The sequence below is a fragment of the Babylonia areolata genome, chromosome 10 (assembly GCF_041734735.1).
Source record: "Babylonia areolata isolate BAREFJ2019XMU chromosome 10, ASM4173473v1, whole genome shotgun sequence".
NCBI lineage: Eukaryota > Metazoa > Mollusca > Gastropoda > Neogastropoda > Buccinidae > Babylonia > Babylonia areolata.
In genome coordinates, this window is record NC_134885.1 from 14,082,925 (window position 1) to 14,095,028 (window position 12,104).

Below are 12,104 nucleotides of genomic sequence, written 5' to 3' on the forward strand. Positions count from 1 at the left end.
ACACACACACACACACACACACACACACACACACACACACACACACACACAATCACTTCCACCCCTCACGGGAAAACAGAACGACGAGGCTCTACAAGGGACATAACCCGCTGCGCTGTTCGCCCAAGGATCCATGGAGGGGTGAGAAATCATCCAACGGGCGCCAGTCCCCGGACCCCAAAATCATATTTTATTCCGACAGCTGAATAGGTTTAATGGCGGGGTGTGCGAGCTGCACGGTACCTGTGGTGTCTATTACCCCTCCCTCGGGCGGCTGGTCGCTACTTACAGTCGCTCCCAAACTTACTATCAGACTTCTGCATTAAACGGAATCCACACTATTCTCTCCCACAATGGGTGGTTGGTATCTATGGTAACTTACAGTACGTATCCCTCGTTTACAGACTCGTGTGCTTAGGGTGGCTTTCTTGTTTTATATCCTATGGTTGGCTTGTAACGGTCCTGTAATAAATGCTTGGGTGATTTTACAACTGTGGGTTCGCTTTAAAAATGAAAAATAAAAAGGAATGGGTCGACTTTCTATTCGTTTATACTGATGACAACATGGATAATACCATAGGTTTCACCGGTAATGCTGTAGGTTGTAAAGATAATGACAGTAACGCTTGATAACCAGTGTTTTTGTTTGTTTGTTTCGTTTGTTTGTTTTTCCCATAAGAACATTTTGAAAAAGAAAGAGCGGGTTTTCCAATACATGTCTTGTACCTGAAAATAATATGGGCCTGTTTGTATTTGATTTGCTTTCATTCTTCAAATGTTTACGAGTCTTCCGTACCACTCTGGCTGGGGATTAGTACGTCGTATGGTGAAATGTGGCCTTGGGGAGGTTTTCTCTCTGCACGTGGACGAACATAGTGATCATATATTAATGGACACTGGCATCTCAAACTGGATCCCAAATATAACTGGAGGTTCTCCCTCTCTCCCTCCCTCATCCCTCCATCCATCCATCCCTCCGTCTCCCTCCCTCCCTCCCTCTCCCTCCATGTCTCCATCCCTCCCTCTCTCAACCCCCCCCCCTCCCTCCCTCCATATATTTTTTTTTCTAATATCATTTTCAAACATGATCTTGTACTTGGCCTCTTACACACTGTTTATGGACAAGCAAGGAATGAAGCTTGATGCGTCCTGCCATCGCTGACTGCAACAAGTGTTTTTCCCAGTTCCCACCAAACGAACACACGCTCGCTGATTCCGCTGTTGAAAAGTCACGACTGTTTGACTGACCATGAACTGGGCGTCTTTCTCAGGGTTCAGCCCCTCACTGTTGATGCGTCATCCAGATGTAACGTGTACAGATGTGATCATTACTCGCCTCTCGCTGCAACTGCTGCGTCCCTTGGTGCTTGTGGGCGCGTGCGTATTCATACAGCTTCTTTCGGCTCTGAACGGTTTGTGTGGCTCTATGGTTCTCACTGGACTGCTTGATAATGTAGATGAATGGTTGAAAAGTTTTCCCTATTTCTCTCCCTCGAGTGCCTTTGGTTCTCCCTGTCTGCGACAGGAGACGAGCATTGGCAGTGGCGGTTTACCGATACAATCAGCTGAGTCATCCCCACGTGACCAAGTGTCCGCTGGTCGAGTGTTACGACAACACTGCAGCTCCCATGTGATGAGATTATATGACAGGAGTCAGACGAGGCGCTGAAAGGTAATATGTAATGATTATTACCAAAATCAACAAAGGTCCTGTGGTACTGTACACACGTGTGTCTAGCCTCGCGCCATGTTTTCCATACTTCTCCCAACAGAAAAGTCTCCGTCTCCCGATTTCATCATAATCATACCCTGGTGAATTTTTAATGCTTTGGACTTTCCGTTTCCGTTTCCAGAGGGCTACATATCTGCTTTAAAAAAAAAAAAAAAAAAAAAAGGTGGGGTGGGGGATGGGGGTGGGGAGGGACGCAGATGCCTGACATATGGTGTGTCCATCGAGATCGATGATGACCATCGTTGTCATCCAGATGGGGGATGGGGGATGGGGGGAGGGTGGTGGTGGGGTGGGGGGAAGGATGCTCATGAATCTATCTGTGAGTGCCTGACATACGCACAAACTCAACGCGCTCGTCGGGCCTCACACTTTCACGAGGTAACGGATGATGGCGTAAGGTCTTGTTCACCTTCGTATGAAACACGTCAGAAGGTACTTCCAAGATTTTTTCATTATTATTATATATTATTATTATTATTATTTTATGATTGCTGTGTTCATCTTGGTGGTGGCAACATGCTTATATAAAATGCAACATTGCTCCATTTCCTAAAGTGGATACAACTTCTTTTCTTTCTTTTTTTTTAATCTTTAAAGAGTTCCTTCATTCCTCGTCCAAGATAAGTATTTTCCACAGAACGTTTTAAGGTGTACAGGTGATTCTACTGATCCCCTTCCCCCGCCCCCCTAATCCCCTTTACAACTTTCGGATTCTCTATTCACCCACCATCAAACACCTGCACTTCTCTCCATGTGATCTCTGGAATGGACGCGCAGAAAACCACGCCGATGAAGATTAGGTCTTAATGATTACCATGATGAGTTCTGCAAAACCATCTCCAATATCGCCGCCGTGTTTTCTCTCTCTCTCTCTCTCTCTCTCTCTCTCTCTCTCTCTCTCTCTCTCTCTCCCTCCCTCCCTCCCTCTCCCCACGCGCCCCTCCCTCCCTTCCCTCATTCCATTTATTGATCCCGACAGTGCCTCAGACGTGAAAAGGTTTTAAATGACTCAATAATCTGGCTCCTTTGGTCTCCGTCGATTCTGTTCATCTCGATAACCATCCACACCCGTGCTCACACCCTACACCCCCTCCTCTCTCTCTCTCTCTCACTCCCTCCCTCCTTCCCTCCTACTCGTTTCTCTCCTTCATCTTGAAAGCACAAGGCTCCCAGACAATGTGAGGAACTTTCCCTGCCTTGCTTCCAGCCTGAAGCTGTTTCTGTCTGCTGCCAGGACCTAGCTCGATTAAAGCTGTCCAACAAAGATTTAGGACCGTGTGTATGTATGCAAAGCCTGGCGAGAAGTGGTGTGAATTTTTCATGAGATTTCCTCCACACCCCCAGCTGGCCATAGTTAGTCAGTGTTAGTCCCCAGACTGCTGGCTGTGGTGGTGCTGACTAGTGCGTGGCGGGTCTGTCTGTCTGTCTGTCTTTCAGCCCGTCCGTGTGTCTGTGTTTGTCTGTCTGTCTGTGATGCCAGCTCAGCCTGACTGAGCCTTCTAAAAGCCCGAGAGCGGGCTTACATTTTGTTCAGGGTAACTTTCGCTGGCGTCCACTGTCCTCATAGCACGGTGCCAGAGGGAGACAAAACTCTCTCTCTCTGGTTCTGACCCCCGCCCCCAACCCACTTTCTCTCGCTGTCTCCCCCCCTCCTTCCCTTACTGTTTCTCTATCTACGGCCCAACACTCGGCTTATAGAATATCACAGATTGACATGAGTTTACATTTGGGCCAACAGCGAAGTGAGAGCTGTATTATCAATGGTTTCTCCAGTCAATGGGAAATCATTTACAGCTTAGTCTTTTGTGAAGGATTATGACTCTCAAACTAGGAGGCAAAATTGCACTGGCTCTTATGCTGCAGCCTTAGGGGCTGGTTGGCCTTTGGGAACCATCCCAACGCCGACTGTCCTAAAACCCTCTAGGCCACCAGAGTGGAGATGTAACTTGGGCAAGACACTCTCCACTATAATCAAATTCTCGCCCAAATAGTCGGAACAGCAGCTGTCTCCTCTGCTGTTCTGATGGTCATAGTCGGACACGACTGACTATCATATATATATATATATATATATATATATATATATATATATATATATATATATATATATATATATATATATATATATATATATATATATATCTACGTATCACGCTGTCTATCGGCCCCCACCCCACCCGCTTCCATTGCCACTCTAACTCCCATCATTAAGTAACCGGTAATTTAACGTCACCAACTCGCAGACGTTCTCTGTTGTTTTTTTGTTACTGTTGTTTTATGTTGTTTTGTTGTTGTTGTTGTTGTTGTTTTGGGGGGGGGGGTTGTGTGTGTGTGTGTGTGTGTGTGTGTGTGTGTGTGTGTGTGTGTGTGTGTATCTGTGTCTGTGTTTGTGTTTGTTTTTTTTTACCCGTTTCGATACTCCCTCTTCGGTTTCCGTCATCGAGGTGTCAACTTGTCTCCGGCTACTTTCACACACACACACACACACAGAGAGAGAGAGAGAGAGAGAGAGAGAGAGATTTATATGTATGTATGTATATATATCTTTATTGCTTAAAGCCCAGCCGACCACACGGGACCATACACACGCGCGCGCTGCTCGTGCACTGATTTCTCACCAAGGTCCTAAAGTCAAGGTCAAAGACCCTGAGTCCAAACAGAAGTCAGAAAGGAAAAAAAAAAAAAAAAAAAAAAAACTTGTACTTTCCAGAAGCCAATCCCCGAGTTCCCTGCTGGTCAGGGGAGGCAACGCCAAGTGTCAAATCAGATGACGCCTGGTCACAAGGGAGGCGACCGTACAGAGAAGGGGGATGATAATGGATAGCAAATAGCAAAAAAAGAAAAAAAGAAAGAAACGAGAGAGAGTGGGGGTGTAGAGAGAGGGGGAAGAGAGAGAGAGAAAGAGAGAGAGAGAGAGAGAGAGAGAGAGACGGGAGAGAGTGAAAAAGATGGTGAAGGAGGGTGTGCACACACACAAAAAAAAAAAAAAAAAAAAAAAAAAAAGCGAGCAAAAGAAATGAGCTGTAGGAAGTGTATGGGAAGTAGGAGGAGAACAAGAACAAGTGTGTGCAGGGTGTAGGGGGTAGGTGGGTGGGGGACAGAGGGGGAGGGGGCGGAAGGGGGAGCAGGAAGGACAGCAGGAAGTGGTCCCCAGCGTCAAGGCCTGCAACTTGTCACCCCCCCTCCCCCCGCCCCCCTTGCTGCCTGACACTGGGACCGATGCCTTCACGGTCCGCCTCAGAGTATCACACAACACCCCGGGGGATGAAAAAGAAAGGAAATAAATGACGGGGGGCGGGGGGGGGGGTCAGGAAAGGAGTAAAGAGGGGAAGGAAGGAGAGAAATGAGAAAAGAAAGGAACGAAAGGAAACGAAACGAAAAGAAAGTTTATTCAGTAAGGTCATGGCCCCATCTGAAGAGGTGATTACATATTTAGAACGAAAGGAAAGAAGGAGAGAAAGGAGAAATTCAGGAGTTTTTCAAAACTACCATGCTTTTGGGTTCTTGTTTGTTTGTTTTTTGTTGTTGTTGTTTTTGTTTGTTTTTTTAATAGACATTATACTATCGCAGCCGACGTCCCTTGTGACAAACGCGCGCGCGCGCGCGCGCACACACACACACACACACACACACACACACACAACCGCCCCCAAATGTTTAGATATCCTTTCCTCCTACCACATTATTAATAAACATAAGTAAATGGAAATCCCGATTCTTTTGAGACTGTTTCGCATTTGGGACAAAGATCGGTGTAGTTCGGACAGTACATCAGAATACTGATGCTGCGCAGCTCTTTTTTCTCCAGTCCAACTGGCCATCATCAACGCCTTCTTCCCCACCCCAACTACCCCACCACTCCCTGTCTGCACCCCCCGACGCCAACACCACGTCCCTCCCCCTCTCTCTCTTTCTCTCCTTGTTGGGATCGTCAACAGCGTGGTCTCGAGGTGGTGTGCCCTAGCCGTAAAACGGCGATGAAGACCTGGGAACAGTTCATTTGTCGCACGCTCCAACATCCTGCCTTTTTCCTGTCTTCTCTCCAACGGATATAGCACTGAAGGGCGGAAGGATTACTTTGAATTACGAGCCCCTGTTGGGATGAAGGGATATAAGAATTTCTTTTATATATATATATATATATATATATATATATATATATATATATATATATATATATATATATATATATAATATTAAAAGGAAAGGAGAATAGAAGGAAGAACATGACGATGAGACGACGAACGAAAATGATCACTCTAATGATGATGAAGATGAGGTCAGAGCTAGCATCTCTCTCTCTCTCTCTCTCTTCTTCCTTCTTCCCCCACCCTCTTTCTCTCTATTCCTTCTCTTCTCTGCTCCTCGTCCACCTCTCACCCCTCCCTCCCTCCTTCCCTCCCCGCCGTTTCCCGACACCCCCTTCAGGTCCGAAGGGACTTCACCAGGCTGACCATTAGACAATGGCGTAACCATCGCCTTCCACTCCTCACCCTCCCTCACGTGACCTCACAGCCCTCGGGGCAATAAAGGACAGACAGACAGACAGACAGACAGGGGAAGGGAGAGAGGGGAGAAAGAAGAAGGGATCGAGAGAAAGACAGAGACGAAGGGGAGATTGAGAGAAGAGGACAGGGAGGAAGAAAGAAGGGAGTATTGGGAGACGGGGTGGGTTGCGGGGTGGGCACTAAACTGCCACAGATGGTGACATGAGAGCCCACCCCCACCATCCCACCCCTACCCTCGTCCACCCCCAGCCCCCCCGGGCCACCTCTCTAATTCCCCCTGCACTATCCGCTGTGCACGTGCGGGCAGTAAAAAGACCACAAAGAGCCAGGAGGACTTGCCACAGCACAGGACACAGCAATGAACAGGACAGGGAGAGCAGAGTTTGGGTGAAGGGGGGCCGGGGGGGGGGAGGGGGGGCACTGAACATAGTGGGCAGGGAGGACCCGGAAGAGGAGGAGAGAGAAAGAGCAAGGAACGGTGAGGGGACACAAGGGGCGGGGAGGGGGTACAGGGTGGGTTGGGAGGGGAAGAATGGGGAAGGGAGTGCAGAAGGAAATAAACCACAAAATTAACACCACCACCCCTCACCGATCCCCCCCCCCCCAACCACCCACCCCCAAAAAATTCATCATCATAAAAGAAATAATAAACGCAACTCTGAAAACAAAGAAACGAAACAATTCTCTCTCCGAAGTTCCAGAAAACAAAAATCAAATGTCTTTTCCATGCCCCTAGAGAGGACTGAAGAATCTATAATAAAGACAGAAAAAACGCTCTTTTTTTCTTGCTTTTGTTGTTGTTGTTGAAAGCACGGAGATAAAACCATATCTTTTCTTCTTCCTTTTTTTTTTTTTTCCTTCAAAATGAAAAATGTATAAATTACTGATACAGAACAATCTCTTTCCAAAGCCCCCTTCCCCCACACCCCCTACTATTGTTATGTGTGTTTGTGTGTACACACACACGCGCAAGTGTGTGTGTGTATGGGGGGGGGGAGGAGGCAAGAACTCGCGTGCGTGCAAGAGAGAAGCAGGGGTGTGGGGGAGAGAGACAGACAGACAGACAGACAGACAAAGAGAAAGCGAGACAAAGAGAAGAGGAACGAGGACAGCACACAATCACTCCACGCCACACCGTTCCACCAGTTTGTCTTTAACCAGTCTTCAGTGGTAAAAGGATGAATGAAAGAAAGAGAAGAGAGAAACAACTTTTCGCAACTCCTCTCCCGCTATCCTAATTTCCCTCCAGATTCAAACGCAGGAAGCAGAGAGGAAGACAGAAAGGAAAATCCACCCCTTACATCCCACCCCCATAAAAAAAAAAAAATTAAAAAAAAGCGCACACATCCCCAAAAAAATAACGAAAAAAAACCCCTTCACATGAAATCAACACCCCCCACAACCACAACAATAAAAGCGAATTTCCTGCCCAAACACACGACAATAATAAAATCGAATTTCTCCTCCAAACACTCCCAGCGTGATCAAATCGAATTTCCCTTCGGCAGACAATCAGGAACAACAAGCAACTGGCAGCATCACTGCAAACCTCTTCAAAACCTCTTCTGAGGCCAGAAATCTTTAAACGGGATGCCAGCCTTCCAATCCCCTCCTCCCTACACACACACATCACTCCCCTCCACCTTTGCCCTGTGGGTGAGAGAGAGGGGGGGAAGGGAGAGACAGGGAAGGAGAGAAAGGGGGAGAAAGAGAGAGTGTGTGTGTGTGTCTCAGTGTGTGTGTGTCTGTATGTGGTGGGGGGGGAGGGTGATGATATGTAGAGAGAGAGAGAGAGAGAGTCACAGACACACACAGACACACAGTGACACACACACACACACTCTCTCTCTCTCTCTCTCTCTCTCTCTCTCTCTCTCTCTGTCCCTGAAGGGGGTCTCTTACGCTGATGAAACGACTGTCCACATGAAGAGGGAAAAAAAGGAAGAAAAAGAAAGAACGAGGGAAAAACAATGAACAAGAAAAAAAAAAGAGAGAAAGGGAGGCAGAACAGAGAGATTGATAGAAAGGGACAGAAGGGAGAAATGTGTGTGTGGGAGGGAGAGAGAGAGAGAGACAGAGAGGGAGAAATGTGTGTGTGTGGGAGGGAGAGAGAGAGAGAGACAGAGAGGGAGAAGAAGAAGAAGAAGAAAAGAGAGAGAGAAAAAAGTTCCATTTACACTTCCATCACATCCATTTATTTCCAACACTCTCTCTCTCTCTCTCTCCCTCTCTCCCAGCTCCCGTCTTCTGCTGCTCCTCCTCTTCCCCGACCCCCTCCCAGCTTCCAACACACACACACACACACACACACACACACACACACACACACACACACACACACCCTCGCCGACACCTGCCCTCCGACCACTCACAAAGATGGAGCCAGGTGAAGGTGATCAAAACTCCGTCGCCGTGACAGAGACGGACAGCGAGTCTCACGAGCCAAAGAAGACAGGAATCACCATGCCCTCACATGGGGGCCACGGGATTGAGGTACCAACCGAATCACTGGTGTCAACCGCCAGGCGACAAATTAGTCTCTGTGCCCCCTACCATCTCCTTCCCTTCCCCACCACCTTGAGTGATAATCATATTTCGTGGTGTGTGTGTGTGTGTGTGTGTGTGTGTGTGTGTGTGTGTGTGTGTGTGTGTGTGTGTGTGCGCGCGCGTGCATGCGTGCATGCATGCGTGTGTGTGTATATATGCGTGCGTGTGTGTGTGTGCGCGCGCGAGGAGGGCCTTAGACGGGACAAGAGAGAGGGGGTGGGGGAGACGTTGAGTTGGTGTTGAGGTGTGGAGGTAGCGAGGAAGAAAAGGACAGAGACAACAGATGCTCATGGCCTCTCACTTTACACAATCCCTCGTTCCAACTTCGCATTGGTCTTGCAAAAAAGCAAAACAGCGCGAGAACAAGAAGGAAAAAAAAAAGCGTTTCTTTTCAACTGCCCACAGATGACAAACATCCTCACCCACTTAAAGGGATCCTCGGCTACACTCTTCAGCTAAAACTCTTCGGGATCAGCTCTAGAGTTTACACGGATGTGCAATTCGGGTCTGGCTTGCCAGCAAACGTCCTGGCAAACATCACTGCGGCTTCTCTTTAGACGCAATGGGCCTCTCTCGCCTTTCGGGTAAACCCTTCGGACTCTCCACAGCCTTTTTACGCCCTGACAGACCAAAACGTGTAATGACAGCAAAACGTTTTAACTTGATCCCCCCTCTCTCTCGTCTCGGATGCCGTTTTGCTTAGACTCGCACACAGCCCCACAATGGGGAGATGGGGTTCTTAAACCATGTTCTTGAAAAAGGTTTATGGTTGTTACATAAAGGACTTGGAACAAGGCCTGTGTTTGTCAAATGTCCCTGGGGTTCTGTCCATGACGATAATTCTCATGAGAGACGGGATGAAGGGGGAGGTGTTGGGTTAAAAGCATCTGCAGACTTGGGTCTCTCTCTCTCTCTCTCTCTCTCTCTCTCTCTCTCTCTCTCTCTCTCTCTCTCTCTCTTCCCACATCACTGCATCCATCCTGTCTGTGCGCTTGAAGAGATCATGAAATTACACAGTTGGTTTATTTACAATAACCAATTCACATCAGTTGATACTTAACTTTCAGACTATTGAGAATATGATAACTCTTATAACAATTGTTATATTAAAAACAAATTGTTTCCACGTCAAAATCGCATAAAATGGCAAGCTGGCACAGATAAAATCGATCACTGAATTCATAGGAGGGAGCGACAATTGCTTTTCTTTTGTGTGTGTGTGTGTGTGTGTGTGTGTGTGTGTGTGTGTGTGTGTGTGTGTGTGTGTGTGTGTTCGTTCTTTAGTTTAGCGTCTTTTCACTATCAATGATATTAGACGATTTAAAAAATATTTTTTTTAAAGGGGGGGGGGGGGAGGGAAGAGGAAAACAGAAAAGGTAGAAAACTACAAAAAAAATGCATAACTAACATGCAATTACATTTAACAGTAATAATTCAATAATGATAATAATAATCAGAAACCATTTACACAATTGTGAAGTACATTAAAGGAATGTAGAACGTGGAGTGATGGCCTAGAGGTAACGCGTCCGCCCAGGAAGCGAGAGAATCTGGTTCGAATCACGGCTCAGCCGCCTATACTTTCTCCCCCTCCACTAGACCTTGAGTGGTGGTCTGGACGCTAGTCATTCGGATGAGACGATAAACCGAGGTCCCGTGTGCAGCATGCACTTAGCGCACGTAAAAGAACCCACGGTAACAAAAGGGTTGTTCCTGGCAAAATTCTGTAGAAAAATCCACTTCGATAGGAAAAACAAATAAAACTGCACGCAGGAAAAAAAAGAAAAAAAAAAAAGGTGGCGCTGTAGTGTAGCGACGCACTCTCCCTGGGGAGAGCAGCCCGAATTTCACACAGAGAAATCTGTTGTGACAAAAAAGAGAAATACAAATACAAATAGGGCTATAAACTAATGCCTGTGAAAGTTCGACCATAAGTACCTCGTCAGAAATATCTTTCCAAAAATCATCTGCAGAGTAGTCATTCTCTTTGAAATACTTGGGCAAGAAGGTACCTAACTGCTAGCAGTGAAACAAACAATGATGCAAGCTGAACTGCTTACCACAGATGCATGTAACGTTTTTACTATACTTTGTCTTCAGCGCATCAAGTTTTATACGGAAGAAAGAAGAGGTTATTAATCTTGTATAGCAAGCTGATGGATTCGGTATCTTATCTAAAATAATATTCTCGGTGAATAATGTCCCTTTATGTTTTAAAAACTTTTCCTGTGTGTGTGTCGTGTTTGTGTGTGTGTGTGTGTGTTAAGATACTAAATCGAGCAGTGTCTGTGCATCAAAAATCGCTTGTCACAGTCTATATCTTTTCAACTGTCCTTAAAACTGCTTGTCAATGTCGTACATGTTCTTAATGATCGCTTGTCACAGTCGGTCATGTTGAAAACTTGCACTGCTGTGGAACGATAACTTGGACAGTTTCTGTGCTCCACTGGCCCGGTGTGCTGTGTGTTGCAGTGTGTGCTGTGTGTTGCAGTGGGGGCTGTGTGTTGCAGTGTGTGCTGTGTGTTGCAGTGTGTGCTGTGTGTTGCAGTGTGTGCTGTGTGTTGCAGTGTGTGCTGTGTGTTGCAGTGGGGGCTGTGTGTTGCAGTGTGTGCTGTGTGTTGCAGTGTGTGCTGTGTGTTGCAGTGTGTGCTGTGTGTTGCAGTGTGTACTGTGTGTTGCAGTGTGTGCTGTGTGTTGCAGCGTGTGCTGTGTGTTGCAGTGGGGGCTGTGTGTTGCAGTGTTCATTGTGTGTTGCAGTGTGTGTTGTGTGTTGCAGCGTGTTGCTGTGTGTATCGTATGTTGCTGTGTGTACTGTGTGTTGCAGTGTGTGCTGTGTGTTGCAGTGTGTGTGCTGTGTGTTGCAATGTGCGCTGTGTTGCAGTGTGTGCTCTGTGTTGCCATGGGGGCTGTGTGTTGCAGTGTGTGCTGTGTGTTGCAGTGGGGGCTGTGTGTTGCCATGGAGGCTGTGTGTTGCAGTGTGTGCTGTGTGTTGCAGTGTGTATCGTGTGTTGCAGTGTGTGCTGTGTGTTGCAGTGTGTGCTGTGTGTTGCAGTGTGTACTGTGTGTTGCAGTGTGTGCTGTGTGTTGCAGTGTGTGCTGTGTGTTGCAGTGTGTGCTGTGTGTTGCAGTGGGGGCTGTGTGTTGCAGTGTGTGCTGTGTGTTGCAGTGTGTATCGTGTGTTGCAGTGTGTATCGTGTGTTGCAGTGAGAGCTGTGTTGCAGTGTGTGCTGTGTGTTGCAGTGTGTATCGTGTGTTGCAGTGTGTGCTGTGTGTTGCAGCGTGTGCTGTGTGTTGCAGTGTGTATCGTGTGTTGCAGT

The 12,104-nt window shown here is 47.2% G+C and overlaps 2 protein-coding genes across 3 annotated transcripts in view; one reads left to right on the top strand and one right to left on the bottom strand.

Moving 5' to 3' along the window:
- Positions 1-12,104, bottom strand: part of LOC143286806 (cysteine--tRNA ligase, cytoplasmic-like) — a 401,107-nt gene that overhangs the window by 325,672 nt on the left and 63,331 nt on the right. The gene's annotated exons all lie outside the window — the stretch shown is intronic.
- The window catches only part of LOC143286807 (uncharacterized), a 230,470-nt gene that overhangs the window by 177,657 nt on the left and 40,709 nt on the right, over positions 1-12,104 (top strand). The window lies entirely within an intron of this gene.